Raw genomic sequence first — 16,215 nt, forward strand, 5'->3', positions numbered from 1 at the left:
TTCACATACGAACCGGAGTCAAGCAAGGCTGTGTCATCGCACCAACGCTCTTCTCGATCTTCCTTGCTGCAATGCTCCATCTCACCCTCAGTAAGCTCCCCACTGGAGTGGAGCTAATTTACAGAACAAACGGGAAACTGTTCAACCTCCATCGCCTTCAGTCCAGATCCAAGGTTGTCCCATCCTCTGTCGTCGAATTACAGTATGCAGACGACGCTTACGTCTGCGCTCGCTCGGAGGTCGAACTCCAAACCATCGTCAACACCTTCACCGAAGCGTACAAAGCATGGGCCTTACACTAAATAGCCATAAGACAAAGGTCCTCTACCAACCTGCCCCCACCACACAGTAGTGCCCCCCGATTATCAAAATCCACGACAAGACCTTGGACAACGTGGACCACTTTCCATACCTCGGGAGCCTACTGTCAACAAGGGCAGACGTCGACGATGAAGTCCAACACCACCTTCAGTGTGCCAGTGCAGCCTTCGGTCACCTGAGGAAGAGAGTGTTTGAAGACCAGGACCTCAAACCCGGCACTAAGCTCATGGTCTACAGAGCAGCAGTGATACCCGCCCTGCTGTATGCCTCAGAGACATGGACCATGTACAGCAGGCACCTCAAAGCGCTGGAGAGGTACCACCAACGTTGCCTTCGCAAGATCCTGCAAATCCATTGGCAGGATAGGCACACCAACATCAGTGTGCTTGCTCAGGCCAACATCCCCAGCATCGAAGGTTTGACCACGCTCAATCAGCTCCGATGGACGGGTCACATTGTCTGCATGCCCGCTACGAGACTCCCAAAACAAGCGCTCTACTCGGAGTTCCGGCACAGCAAGAGAGCCCCAGATGGGCAGAGGAAACGCTTCAAGGACACCCTCAAAGCCTCCTTGAAAAAGTGTAACATCCCCACCGACACCTGGGAATCCCTGGCCCAAGACCGCACAAAGTGGAGGAGAAGCATCCGGGAAGGCGCCGAACACCTTGAACCTCTTCACCGGGAGCAAGCGGAAGCCAAGCGCAGGCAGCGCAAGGAGCGCACGTCAACCCAAGCACCCCACCCACCTGTCCCTTCAACCACCGTCTGCCCCACCTGTGACAGAGACTGTAGGTCCCGCATTGGATTAATCAGTCACCTGCAAACTCATTTTTAATGTGGAAGCAAGTCATCCTCAGTTCCGAGGGACTGCCTAAGAAGAAGGGAGAAGAAGGTTTAAGACACCTTAACAGGGTGTACCATTGTGTTCTTTCCAAAGCTTCCGACTTTCAGGAACCTCCAACCTCCTGTTTCAATAAGGTTATTGATTCATTGTCAACAACTTAGCCTATCTCAATAGCCTGTATGCTGTTTACAACTTTTCCATTGTTAGGTTTTTAGATTTTCAAGCCAAGTTTGTCATGTTTTAATAAAGTCAGAATTCTTTTATAGAATGGTGTATTTTTCTGAATAGGTATATTGCTTATTCCTTCACATCACAACTTACATTCCCACCCAGCTTTGTATCATCAGCAAACTTGGATATATTACATTTGGTCCCCTCATCCAAATCATTGATGTAGATTGTGAATAGCTGAGGCCCAAGCACTGATCCTTGCAGTACCCCACTAGTCACAGCCTGCCAATCCGAAAATAACCCATTTATTCCTAATCTCTGTTTTCTGTCCGTTAACCAATCCTCAATCCATGCTAGTATATTACCCCTAATCCCATGAGCCCTAATTTTGTTTAATAACCTCTTGTGCAGCACCTTATCAAATGCCTTCTGAAAATCCAAATACACCACATCCACTGGTTCCCCCTTATCTATTCTGCTAGTTACAACCTCAAAAAACTCTAACAGATTCGTCATACATGATTTCCCTTTCATAAATCCATGTTGACTCTGCCCAATCCTATTATTATTTTCTAAGTGCCCTGTTACCATGTCCTTAATAATAGATCTAGGACATTTTCCCTACTACTGATGTCAGGCTAGCTGGTCAGTAATTCCCTGTTTTCTCTCTCCCTCCTTTCTTAAATAGTGGAGTTACATTTGCTACCTTCCAATCTGCGGGAACCGTTCTAGAATCTATGGAATTTTGGAAAATGACAACCAGTGCATCCATTATCTCGATAACCACCTCTTTCAAAACCCTAGGATGTAGGCCATCAGGTCCAGGGGATTTATGGGCTTTCAGTCCCATTAATTTCTCCAGTACTATTTTTTTTACAAATACTAATTTCTTTCAGTTAATAGAGGGTTTTGCAGCACTGCAGTCCACCTTCGAAAATAAGAAATAGGAGCAGGAATAGGCCACTTGGCCTCTCGAGCCTGCTCGCCATTCAATAAGATCATGGCTGATCTTGGGCTCAAAGCCACTTCCCTGCCTGCTCCCCATAACCCTTCACCCCCTTATCTTGCAAAAATCTGTCTATCTCCACCTTAAATGTATTTAATGACCCAGCCTCCACGGCTCTCTGGGGCAGAGAATTCCACAGATTTATGACCCTCTGAGAGAAGAAATTCATCTCAGTTCTAAAAGGGCGATCTTTTATTCTAAAACTGTGCCCCCACGTTCTAGATTTCCCCACGAGGGGAAACATCCTCTCTGCACCTACCTCTCCTGCATCCTCTCTCCATCTAGAGCATGTGGCAGCTCCAGGCTAATCTGCAGGAGAGGCTTCCAAAATAGAAGGTCTAAGGACAGTTTTAGCTTTTACCAGGAAAGCACAGACTGCTGCCATAAAGGCCTTGGATACCAAAGTGGAGAGAGCTGCATGATGGCCAGTTACAGACAACTATCTCTCAGTCTTTCACTGATCTAATTGGAACCATTAGGTCTGCTTCCTTGAGAAACAGTGCCGATGAAGAGCCATTGCCTAGTCCCAGTGGCATGGCAGGAATGTGCTCACACGATACTGCTGTCTCTCACAATACCACTCAAACGCTGCACATATGGCAGAAAGGAGACAGAGTCAGCATGTGCTTGCAACAGCACTGGAACAGATCCATCTCACGACTTAGCTGCCATGTGACAAGGGATACCTCAGTCCCAAGATGCTCCTATTAGTAGGCAGCAGTCAGGCACCTCATGCATTCCTGCCACTCAGGTAGCATCTAGGACAAACTCGAGACTAGGTTTAAGAGGTCACATATCACACACTTGCACCTAGGGGAAGCACAGAGGAGTAATGATACATAGACACAGTACAGGTTTATATTAAAATTGTGGTTACACTAAAGTTGATGTGCATACAGACATTGTTTTTGTCAAAGTTTAGTAAGTGGCTTTGATGAAGTGGCATCAATGGGAGCCATATGAGTTCATGCATGCATGTAAGTGTCTCTAGGTGAAAGCATCTTTGTGGTGGGAAGGGGGAGGAGGTAGACAGGACCATTCATGCAGTAGCCAGATGTGGTAGTCAAGAAAAGGCCTCCCATATAATATATTGGTAGAAATGTCTCTTGCAGCCAGCAACAGATTATCTTCAGCATCCTGTTCAGGTTGCTGCTTATGGTGAACAAGTAGTTGATCCATTCATCGCCAGATCTGCCTGGACCACATAAAGCACAATTGGGTCCTTCTCTCCTCTCCCAAAGCTTTTCACTATTCCAGGATCATCCTGGAGTGCAAAGATAACCCCGGCTTCTCTTCTCCACTACAAACCGTCTTCTTAAACCTTACTCCCCTGCCTCCTTCACCCACATCTCCAACAAGTGCGAGGAGCTCATGGACTTCCTTGTCACTAAGGTTGAGACCATCGTTCAGCTACCTCAGCCACTTCCCTTCTATCCCCTAGCCCACCACGCAAAACATCCTCTAAGGTATCTCCCGCCCCCACCCTGAACTCACATCTTTCTCTATTTCCTCTCCTATCTCCCCTCGTGGGGGAATTGATTAAGAGAATATGTTTTAACAACCTATGACACCTTGGCCTAGAAATTCGGTGGGCTGCGCCACCAGTTAGTGCCTAAAGAGGGCACTCAGTGGCTTTAGTGCCACTGGCCATGCCTCCCGCGAAATTTAGTGGGGCGCTAATGGCGGCATTAGCCTGTAGTGCTGCGCCGCCACCGATGACGTCATCGGTGTGCGCAGCGCCCCGAATGCGATATTGGATCGCGCCCCCCCCCTGTAGCGCCGGTCGCAATTCGCGACCGGTTCAGGGGGGCCTACCTGTGGCGGTAGTGGCGCAAATTAAAGAGGAGGTGCGGGGCAGCCATTTTTTTCGCTGGCCGCCTGCCAGCACCTCCTCGTGCCGCCCTCCTGATCCCCCCCCCGCCGGGGCAGTGTCGGCTGTGTCCCAAGAGCCCGGCACTTCTCCTCGGTGCCGGACTCTTTTGCCGGCACTCGCGATCAGAGATCGCGCTGGTGCAGGCCCCTCCCCTTTAAGAAGGGGAGGAAGGCCTGCAATACCGCAGCGCGCCGTGCCGCAGCATGTGGCGCTGCAGCACGTTGCGCTGTGATATTCAGTTTCAGCGCCCCAAGAGGGACGCGGGGCACCTCGAGCAGCGCCCCGCTTCCGTTTGGGGCGCTGAAACTGAATATCGCGCTGGTGCAAGCGGCTCCGACCGGAGCGGAAATTCCGGCGCCCAGGCGAGCTTGGCGCCCTTGTGCTTTTTGAATCTTGCCACTTGCTAAAATTGCAGTGCCTGTCATGCTGCCACCAGTTGGCTGTAGGGAAGTAAAATGCACCTGTGACTAGCTTGATGAATCATGGTACACCTAACTGACTTATAGGGCAGGATTTTCATTGGGCCGTGGAGGCGGGATTGGAGGCGTGTGGGGGGTTAAAATCCTGAAATCAGGGGGCACAAACCCACCCCACCCCCAACCCGCCTCCATGCCAGTTTCAAAGGAGGCGGGTACCCGACCCGCACTGGGACCCGCCTCCCTGAGGTGGGAAGGGAATTAGTGCCAATTAACTGCCTGTTAACAGGTAGTTAACAGGCACTTTTTAGCCTAATCCCTATTTTCATTGGTGAAATGTGGGATTCCCAACGGCTCCAAACCACGTCAAGTTAGCGAGGCGGGCCGTCGGGATGAAGTGCTTGGAGGGGTCGAGATGTCCAGTGTTCAGGTGAGTGATGGGTTCATGAGTGCAGAGGTAAGTGTGTTTGGTGTGTGTAAAGTGTTTAAAGAAGTTTTACTTACATGTACTTAACTTTACAGCCTTCATTCCTTCAGGTCTCGGGAGTCCCTCATCTCACCGGCACAGAAAGCAGAATGGCCGCGAGCTGTCAAAAGTTCCAGCATTCAGCTTTCTGTTCCGGGGAGATCTCTAAATCATCCTGAGAGGAAGGAATTAACCTGGAGTACAGATTGTCAGTGTTTGACAGCTTCAACAGCTGTCAAATGCTGATATTTCATCTGTCAAAAGGTCTTGACAGATGAAATATCAATCTGTGACGTCACCTGTTGCCAGGTGGCCCTTAATTGGCCTGCTGAGCCTGCTGGGCGGACTCAACAAAGTCAATCAAGTCAAAATCGCGTGGGTTGGCTAGAACTCGATGGAGGCGGGACTACAACCCCAAAAGTTGTAGTCCCACCTCCTACCCGCCTCCTCAATGAAAATCCAGCCCATAGTGTCAGCGGTGGCTCAGTTGGTAACAAACTTGCCTGAATCAGAAGGTTGAGAGTTCAAATCCCACTCCAGAGATTTGAGCACAAAATCTAGGCTGACACTTCAATGCCGTACTGTGGGAGTGCTGCACTTTCGGATGTGCAGGTTTCGGATGAGACATTAAACCAAGGCCCTGTCTGCCCTCTCAGGTGGAAGTAAAAGATCCCATGACACTATTTCCAAGAACAGCAGGGGAGTTCTCCCTGGTGTCCTGGCCAATATTTATCCCTCAACCAACATTACTAAATAAAAACAGATTATTTAGTCATTATCACATTGTTGTTTGTGGAACTTTGCTGTGCACTGATTGGCTGTCACATTTCCTACATTACAGCAGGGACACTTCCAAAAGTAATTCACTGGCTGTAAAGTACTTTGGGATGTCCCTGAGGTTGTGAAAGGCGCTATTTAATGCAAGTCTTTCTAATATTATTGATGCGCTCAGAGGCAGCCTGGAATGACCCCTTAGCATAAAAATTTAGGACTATTGTGACCTTTGCAGTCACTGGCAATGCAATACCTACAGGTACAGGTCAGGTTGCATCATGTGGCACAACTCATTGATGACTTCCCTTGTGAATCAGTCTCTGCAACCACTGCTCCTGGGTCAGTTGGAGATAGGAGCAACTTGGCCTGTACATAGTTGAGTGGGGATGTCAGAAGATGGTGCCTGATCAGCTTGTCCTTCTTCCGTTCCATCTGATTTCTCTTCCTCCATAAAAACAAAGATGCAGTATTCGCAATGGGAAACCCATTGTGGGTTTGTTAGAATTGGGGTTGGGGGGTAAAATGGGAGCTCCACAACAGGAAGGACATTGAAGATATTGTCATTAGCAACACCCACCCCTACAAAATTGATCAAAATCAGCTCAAAAATAAGCTATGATAATAGCAGCTACATCCTTCAAGTGCACCTCCACTTTCTATTTACCTATGAACACGGGATGCTTGTTCATCCAAAACTCTGCAGCCCGTATCCTAACTCGCAGCAAGTTCCATTTACCCATCACCCCTGTGCTCGCTAACCTACATTGGCTCCCGGTCCAGCAACACCTCAATTTTAAAATTCTCATCCCTGTGTTCAAATCCCTCAAAGGTCTTGCCCCTCCCTATCTCTGCAATCTCCTTCAGCCCTATAACCCTTCTGAGTTCCTCAAATTTTGGCCTCATGTGCATCCCTGATTTCCTTCGCCCACCATTGGCAGCCGTGCCTTCAGCTGTCTAGGTCCTAAGCGCTGGAATTCCCTCCCTAAACCTCTCTGCCTCTCTCCTCTTTTAAGACGCTTCTTAAAACCTACATCTTTGACCTGTCTTAATATGGCTCGGTGTCAAATTTTGTCTGCAAACACTCCTGTGAAGCGCTGTTGGAAGTTTTACTATGTTAAAGGCGCTATATAAATGCAAGTTGTTGTTATATGGGGTATGATCTACTTCTAATATTAATGAGGTGGTGATTATGGAAAACAGGATGTATGATGTCACCGCTACCTCATTTAAAAACCCATTTTTCTGCCCCATCCCATATGCCCAAAAATAGGGTAGTACGAGAAAAATCCAGTTTTATATGTCAGGAATCTGTAGAAATCAAGTGAAAAAGCATTAGTATGTTAGATCTTCAGGTCTGCCCATCAGTAAATATCAGAAGCATTTTATCTTCAGTTTATTTAATAGGTACCAACAGAAATACACACATTTTGCAAGCTTAATAGACCTCAGAAAATAGGAATAAAATGTTAGCATATTTACATGGTGGTGCAGAATCTTGGACAGTAGAAGGCATAATATCATCTTAAAACAGCAAAAAAAGCTGTTCTGTAGTTAAGGCAGTGACTGCAAAAATTATTTAATTTGTTCAAGACTCCTCCTGTTCATTGGCTGTAATGTGGTTGCTAAGGGAATACTAAGGGAAACTTTAATGTTTACCAGTGTATAGTTGTATCAAGCAGTTGAAGGGAAAACAGCTGTTGGGAGTTTAAACATTCAACATGTTCTGTTATGCCCAAAGAAGAAATGGTAAAAATCATTTACAATGCGTGTTCGCTGTGGATGAACAATACACTGCATGGCATAAAGAATGGTTAGTAAAAACACAAAGAAAATGCCCCAATCAGGTTCAACCGCGTATACGATAGCAAAATACTGCAGATGCTGGAAATCCGAAATAACAACAGAAAACGCTGGAAAAACTCAGCAGGCCAGGGCAGCATCCATGGAGAGAGAAACAGAGTTAACGTTTCAGGTCGAAGACCCTTCGTCAGAACTGAGAAAAAAGCAGGAAAAGAAACGGATGAAAAAGCAAGTTTGGGGGCTGCCCTTCCAGGTGAAACAGCGATTTACTTGTACTTCTTGCACTCTAGTATACTGTATTCGCTGCTCACGATGTGGTCTCCTGTACATTGGAGAGACCAAACGCAGATTGGGTGACCGCTTTGCGGAACCCCTCCGTTCAGTCTGTAAGGGGGACCCCGAGCTTCCGGTCGCCTGTCATTTCAATTCACTGCCCCATTCCCACTCAAATCTCACCGTCCTTGGCCTCTTGCATTGTTCCATGGAAGCTCAGCGTAAGCTCGAGGAACAGCACCTCATCTTCCGATTAGGCACTTTACAGACTCAATGTCGAGTTCAACAATTTCAGATCATAACCTCGGCCCCTATCATATTTTTATATATTTTTTATCCACACTTTTGGTTTGTGCCTTTTCCTTTTTTTTTCTTCTCTCCCACATGGCAGCTGTCTTTCATTCTGCCAACGCATTTCACACTTCATCTAGAGCCATCCCTTGTTTCTTTACCTGCCCTATTACCATCTCGTCTCGCCTTGAATATCTCTTAATGTCTCGTCACCTCTCATAGACCTTCCCTTTTGTTCTTTCATCCCCTCCCCCATTTCCCAGCCCCCAAACTTGCTTTTTCATCCGTTTTATTTCCTGCTTTTTTCTCAGTTCTGACGAAGGGTCTTCGACCTGAAACGTTAACTCTGTTTCTCTCTCCACGCATGTTGCCTGGCCTGCTGAGTTTTTCCAGCGTTTTCTGTTGTTATTTAGGTTCAACCACTTAACTGGCAAGGAAATCAAGTTGCTGCATCAATGCGCAATACTAGCTCTTAAAATCATTTGATTTATTAGTACAGAAGGAGACTATTCTGCCTGTGCTGATGCAGCTTAGCTGGAGCTGTCTACTTTAATCTGATTTCCTTGTGCTTTCTCTGTAACCTTTTATATTCCTCCTATGTGAGTACTTATCCAATTCCTTTTTTAAGTTATGTTCTAGTGTCTGCTTCAATAGCATCCCATGTTCTAATATCCCTCTGTGTGAAAAAAAACTTCTAACTTCCTCTTTGTTCTTTTAGTGATTATCCTGAATCTATGTCCCCTCGTTCATTCAAAAATATACATGCAAAGATTTTGTAAAAAGCATGCACTAGGCCTTAGGCATAAAAGAATATTGTGTTCTTAATTAGGGAGATAATAGGCTATGCTAGAATGCAGAAAACAGAATATTGGAAAAGGTGATGTCTCTTCCCCCTGCTCAGCAACCCCCCAATCAAGTCCTATGGTAAAATGGTTGGCTGACAACTCATTAGCTGACCTCAAATATGAAGAATGGACAATTTGAAAAGGTGCTGGAGGGGTGGGCGGTGTTACTAGAGAACGAAACAAGACATAAATTATCACCTTGTGGAATCTGTATGGCTAGAGTTAAGAAATAATGGAGGTGCCATTACCCTACTAGGAGTATTCTAAGGAACGCCAAATAGTGGAAAAGATACGGAGGAGCAAATTTGCAGAGAAATTACAGAGAGGTGCAAGAACTATAGAGTAGTGATAATGAGGGACTTCAGCTATCCTAATATAGACTGGGATAGTAATAGTGTATAGGGCAGAGAAGGGGAAGAATTTATGAAGTGTGTTCAGGAGAACTTTCTTGATCAGTATGTTTCTGGCTCGATGAGGGAGGAGGCATTGCTGGATCTGGTCCTGGGGAATGAGGTAGGTTAAGTAAAGCAAGTGTCAGTAGATAAACATTTAGGGAACAGTGATCATCGTATCATAAGGTTTAGATTAGCTATAGAAAAGGATAGGGAGCAACCTAGAGTAAAAATGTTTAACTGGGGGAAGGCCAATTTCAGTGGGATGAGAACGGATCTGGCCCGGGTAAACTGGAATCAAAGATTGGCAGGCAAAACTGTAATGGAACAATGGGCTGCCTTTAAAGAGGAAATAGTTCAGGTACAGTTGAGGTACATTCCCACTAGGGGGAAAGGCAGGGCAACTAAAGTCAGGGCTCCCTGGATGACGAAAGAGAGAGAGAATCTGATGAAGCAGAAAAAGAGCGCGTATGACAAATATCAGGTTGCAAATACATCTGAGAATCAGGCTATATATAGAAATGTCAGAGGAGAAGTGAAAAATAAAATAAGAGGGGCAAAGAGAGGGTATGAGAATAGAATGGCAGCCAACATAAAAGGTAATCCAAAAGTCTTGTATAGGCATATAAATAGTAAAAGGGTAGTAAGAGGAGGGGTGGGCCGAATAGGGACCAAAAAGGAGACCTATGCATGGAAGCAGAGTGTATGGCTGAGGTACTAAACGAGTACTTTGCTTCTGTCTTCACCAAGGAAGAGGATGCTGCCATAGACATAGTAAAGGAGGAGGTAGTGGAGATACTTGATAGGATTAAAATTGATAAATAGGAGGTATTAGAAAGGCTGGCTGTACTTAAAGTAGATAAATCACCAGGAGCGGATGGGATGCATCCTAGGATGCTGAGGAAATTGAGGGAGGAAATCGCAGAGGTACTGGCCATATTATTCCAATCCTCTTTAGATATGGGAGTGGTGCCAGAGGACTGGAGAACTGCAAATGTTACACTACTGTTCAAGAAAGGGTGTAAAGATAAACCCAGCAACTACAGGCCAGTCAGTTTGACCTCAGTAGTGGGGAAGCTTTTAGAAACAATAATCAGGGACAAAATTAACAGTCACTTGGACAAGTGTGGATTGATTAAGGAAAGCCAGCACGGATTTGTTAAAGGCAAATCGTGTTTAACTAACTTGATTGAGTTCTTTGATGAGGTAACAGGGAGGGTTGATGAGGTTAATGCAGTTGACATAGTGTACATAGATTTCCAAAAGGCATTTGACAAAGTGCCACCTAATAGGCTTGCCAGCAAAGTTGAAGCCCATGGAATAAAAGGGACAGTGACAGCATGGACATGGAATTGGCTAAGTGATAGGAAACAGAGAATCGTGGTAAACGGTTGTTTTTCAGACTGGAGGAAGGTATACTGTGGCGTTCCCCAGGGGTCGGTTCTAGGACCACTGCTTTTCTTAATATATATTAATGACTTGAACTTGGGGAGTACAGGGCACAAATTCAAAATTTGCAGATGACACAAAACTTGGAAGTTTAGTGAACAGCGAGGAGGAGAGTGATAGACTTCAGGAAGACATAGACAGGCTGGTGAAGTGGGCGAACACGTGGCAGATGAAATTTAACGCAGAAAAGTGTGAAGTGATACATTTTGGTAGAAAGAATGAGGAGAGGGCATATAAACTAAATGGTACAATCCTGAACGGGGTGCATGAACAGAAAGACGTGGGGGTATGTGTGCACAAATCATTGAAGGTGGCAGGACAGGTTGAGAAAGCAGTAAAAAAAGGCTTACAGGATCCTGGGCTTCATAAATAGAGGTATAGGGCATATAGGGCTCGATTTTCAATGGGCCATGGAGGCGTGATTGGAGGCGTGTGGGGGGTTAAAATCGCGAAAACTGGCGGGCGGGACCCCCCGCCTGGTTCCCGACTCCGAGCAACTTTAACTCAGTCGTGTCTAATGGTCCCAACTCCGTCCCGCCCCCAACAGGCGGGATAGGTCATTAAGGCCCTTAACAAGCACTAAATAGCCTCTATAATCCTATTTTGAAAAGCCCTTGCGAATTTAACCCTTTTCCCATGTGAAACACGCCTGGTGGGAAACACGATGGTGAAACCTGGCGGGAGCACTATTGGATTGCTGACTACCAGCTGCAGGTCAACCATTAAAGAGATTTGATCAGCCATCATTTGCAGGTGGCAGGACTTTGTTGTCTCAGGTCTGGGGGAACTTTTAGAAGGCATAACCACAGCTGTGGAAGTTTGGAGCCTGACACCCATCTCCAGTGTGACCTCCTGCGAAACCCCTCTCGCCACCCTCACTGAGCGCTTCCTCAACTGAGGCATATACCAGAAGCATGGGAGCCATTTATTTCCTTCCCTTCTGGACATTAGATGAGCTCGAGCACCAGCCGCGGCACCAGCAGAACCAGGAAGAACAGCAGCAGCAGCAGCAGCAACAGGAGCGCCAGGCTGCTGCTCACGCATTTGAAGTTGCACAGGCCAGAAGGGGCCAGCGCTTGGAAGCCCATCGGCGCAGGAGATACCCCCCCAAACAGGGTCTACAGACACAGGGTCAGCTACCTCAACATGTCTGAGCAGCAGTGCCAAAGGTGGCTCCGACTTTCGCGAGAGGTAATGAGTGACATCTGCGCAATGCTACAGCAATACCTGCAGCCCAGAGGACCAGGTGGACAAGCCTTACCAGTGGCCGTCAAAGTCACCACCACACTCAACTTTTTTGCCTCAGGCTCATTCCAGGGATCAGCAGCAGACATCAGCGGCATCTCCCAGGCGGCCACACACATTTGCATCACGCAGGTAACCGATGCCCTCTTTGCCATCGCACACAATCACATCCATTTCACCAAGGATTGAGCAAGTGTCACGGCGCGTGCGGTTGGATTTGCTAATCTGGCAGGCTTTCCAAGGGTGCAGGGCATCATTGACTGCACACATGTGGCCCTTAAGGCACCCCATCGCAATCCAGGTATTTTTGTCAACCGCAAGGGCATCCACTCCCTTAACATTCAGCTGGTGTGTGACCACAAGAAGGAAATTTTGCATGTTTGTGCCAAGTACCCTGGCAGTTGCCATGACTCCTTCATACTGCGCCAGTCTAGTGTGCCTCTGCTATTCAGTCCGCCAGACCAACTTAACGGATAGCTACTTGGAGACAAGGGCTACCCCCTGAGGACGTGGCTAATGACGCTGTTGAGGAGCCCATCCAACGAAGCTGAGGAGAGCTACAACTCCAGCCACATGTCCACCAGAGCCATAATCGAGCAAACCATCGGTTTGCTGAAGATGCGCTTCAGATGCCTGGATAGATCAGGTGGAGTCCTGCAGTACTCAGCAGCCAGGGTCTCCAGAATTGTCGTGGTTTGCTGTGCACTTCACAACATGGCACAGCGTTGTGGCTTGCAGATTCCTGAGGACCAAGTGGCTCCTCACATACCCTCCTCAGATGAGGAGGAGGAGGAGGAGGAGGAGTGTGAAAACGCACATCCTGCAGAGGTCCATCAACCAGCGGCAGCATTACACGAGAAGATTGCTGCCCGGGATGCAAGGAACGCACTCATCTTGGCCAGATTTGCCTAGCCTAGCTGATCAAGCACTTTTGCCTCGCAGCTTCTTGCCTGAGCATCGACAATGGCCAAGACCCTGCTGATTCCTAGCTATTTGACCAGCATACTGACAGTTGCAAGTAATCCTAAGCCCTCAATGTGAAAGTCCCATTCGCGAAATGAAATGTGCCACAACTGCAACAGTTGCCATCAGAATTTTTATGTACAAGAACCAACTGATGGCATTTTTACAATAAACACAACATTTCACCCAAGTGACTAGCCTTGTGACTATTTGTGCAGAATTTTTCTCTTACGCGTGCTCCTATGTGGTGCCTCCCCTGTGGCTTTAGCAGATGTGGAGGCCCCTTGCTCACTTTGCTGCTGCTCCTGTCTGACACCTTTGGCGGGCGTCCTCTGGGGTTGCGAGTCAGCGAGGGCTCGTCAACTGTCTGCTGCTCCTGCGGCTGTGCAGAGGTTGAGACGCCTATCTCACTTGGGTGTGGACTCCGGTGGGCCTCTGACTGAGGGCTCTGCAGTGGTATGGAAGTGTGGGCACTTGGAGAGGAGCCCCCAATTCCTTGATGTCTGCCACCAACTTCCCTCTCATGGGTCAGGTCCCCCTCAGCGCCTGCAAGTGGCTGGGGAGCACCTTGCTGCACATCAGGGGGGCCATGGGGACCTGTATCTGCAATGGCAGTCTTACTCAGAAGGACTTCCATGAAGGTCTGGTTTCTCAGTTCAATAGATGACCATCGCTCCTCCAGAGATGTCATTCTATTATGAACACTCACCATGTTTTCAGCACTCTGGCGACTTACCTCCTCCATGGCCGAAGCCATCCTCTCGTCTACTGTTGCCATCCGTTCGAGGGAGGTTGCCATCCTTTCTGTCATGATGCGTTCATGCACCAATGACTCCACAAAGGCTCTGCTCATGGTCGCTATGGACTCCTCCATTCGCTCCACACTCGCAGCGACCCTGGAGACAAAACCTGCCAGAGACTCCTGCATCTGTTCCTGGAGTTCCAGCACTGCTGATTTTATGGATGGACCCAGAAGCAGAGGGTCGACATGCAGCTGAGCCAAGCTGGCAGAGTCCTGTGCCCTCTGACTAGGACTCTTCGCTGCTGTCCCTGTCTCCACAATCTGCTGATGCTCACTTGTGAGCTGTGATACACCAAGTGACAACACTACTCTATGTCCCAAAGGTCCCACCGAGGTGTGAGTGTCTGCGCTGGTGCTGGGTGCGCTGAATTCTGGTGACGCTGCGCCCTCAGAGGCTGCAGCTTCCTCTGAGGAGTCTGGCTGCTCAGCCTGTTCTTCCTTGCTAGGGGGGACAGATGCTTGCGATGTTCCTGTGGGGGAGTAAAGGAAAGAGTCAGAGATGTGATGCCAAGGTTACATGCACATTGTATATTGCAGATGCTCATAAGTTCATTTGTTAGAGCTTCAAAATCATTAATAACGACTCATGCAATGCCAATGGAAGAGATGGGAAACTTTTCTGTCACCAGCTTGCTGTGTTGCATCCGTCTATCCGTCTCCCACTTGCGCATCCTCCTCTACTCCCACGATTTCCAGGACCGCCTCCTCCCAGGGGGTCAGGTGGGCTAATGAGGCTGTCCCTCCTCCTGTCCTTGCTCGCTCTCTTTTATTGTGAGCTCTCTTTTCCTGCAACGAGGGAGACAAGTGGAGGTTGAGTGAGAATGAAGGAGTGAGTGTAGAGATTCCATAGCATCGATACTTCGAAAGAGACAAAGATGGAGTGAGGTGGCAAGACCAAGGGCCCTCCCTGTGTGTTGTCAGTTGTTTGCATAGCATCACAGTGATAGGGAATGTGAGGGCTGCATAGTCAAATAGTTATGTGAATGTGATCAAAGAGAGAAAGGGAATGGGTAAGGGTGCATGGATGTCAGTGTCAAGTGGGATGTGGAGGAAGAGATTGCTGAAGCTGAGTGCTGGTGAGGAAAGGCAATGGGGATCAGATTGAGGGTGATGGGAAAATCATACTCACTTTTGCAGTGCGGAGAAGGTCATGAAATCTCTTGCGGCACTGTATCCAGGTTCTGCGGGTGACTCCCAAGGAGTTGACCTCCTCAGCCACCTGCATCCACACTGCCTTGGTCTGCTTGGGAGGCCTCTTCCTCCCTGTAGAAGGGAAGAGCACCTCCCTGTTGGCTGTAGCCCCATCTACTAATGCCTGCAGGGCTACCTCGTCAAAATGAGGAGCTGATCTGCTTCTCCCGGATGTCATCTTTCCTGCAGGTCTCTCACACTCCACAGTCAGAAAGCTTGGCAGTCTGGAGAAGAAGCAAGGCTTGCCATAGACCTTAAATGCAGCAGCAATGATGACATCATCGGAGGCGACTTTCAGTCAGGAAAAGCCCATTTGCCAAAGGTTCCCACATGTTGGAAATCAATTGGACAATTAAGTTAAAATTGCATCAATCTCCCACATCCATTTAGATTCGGGTGGCTAACACGAAATGCGGATAATACGACACCATCCCGCACCTGAGTTAAAATCCAGCCCTTAGAGTACAAAAGTGTGGAAATTATGATGAACCTGTATAAAACACTGGTTTGGCCCCAACTGGAGTACTGTGTCCAATTATGGGCACCACACTTTAGGATGTGAAGGCCATAGAGTGAGCTTGCAGGGAACATAAAAACTGACTGTAAAAGCTTTTATAGATATGTGAAGAGAAAAAGATTGGTGAAGTCAAGCGTAGGTCCCTTGCAGTCAGAATCAGGGGAATATATAATGGGGAACAAAGAAATGGCTGACCAATTAAATACATACTTTGGTTCTGTCTTCACAAAGGAGGACACAAATAACCTCCCAGAGATGTCGGGGAACATAGGGTCTAATGAGAGGGAGGAATTGAATGAAATCAGTATTTGTAGGGAAATGGTGTTAGGGAAATTGATGGGATTGAAGGCCAATAAATCCCCAGGGCCTGATAAGCTACATCCTAGTGTACTTAAGGAAGTGGCCCTAGAAATAGTAGATGCATTGCTGGTCATCTTCCAAAATTCTAGACTCTGGAACAGTTCCCATGGATTGGAGGATAGCTAATGCAACCCCACTATTTAAAAAAGGTGGTAGAGAGAAAATGGGGAATTATAGACCGGTAAGTCTGACATCGGTAGTGGGGAAAATGCTAGA

Source organism: Somniosus microcephalus, chromosome 15 (assembly GCF_052327205.1).
Source record: "Somniosus microcephalus isolate GS21.2 chromosome 15, FLI_Smic_1.0, whole genome shotgun sequence".
In the NCBI taxonomy this organism is placed as follows: Eukaryota; Metazoa; Chordata; class Chondrichthyes; order Squaliformes; family Somniosidae; genus Somniosus; species Somniosus microcephalus.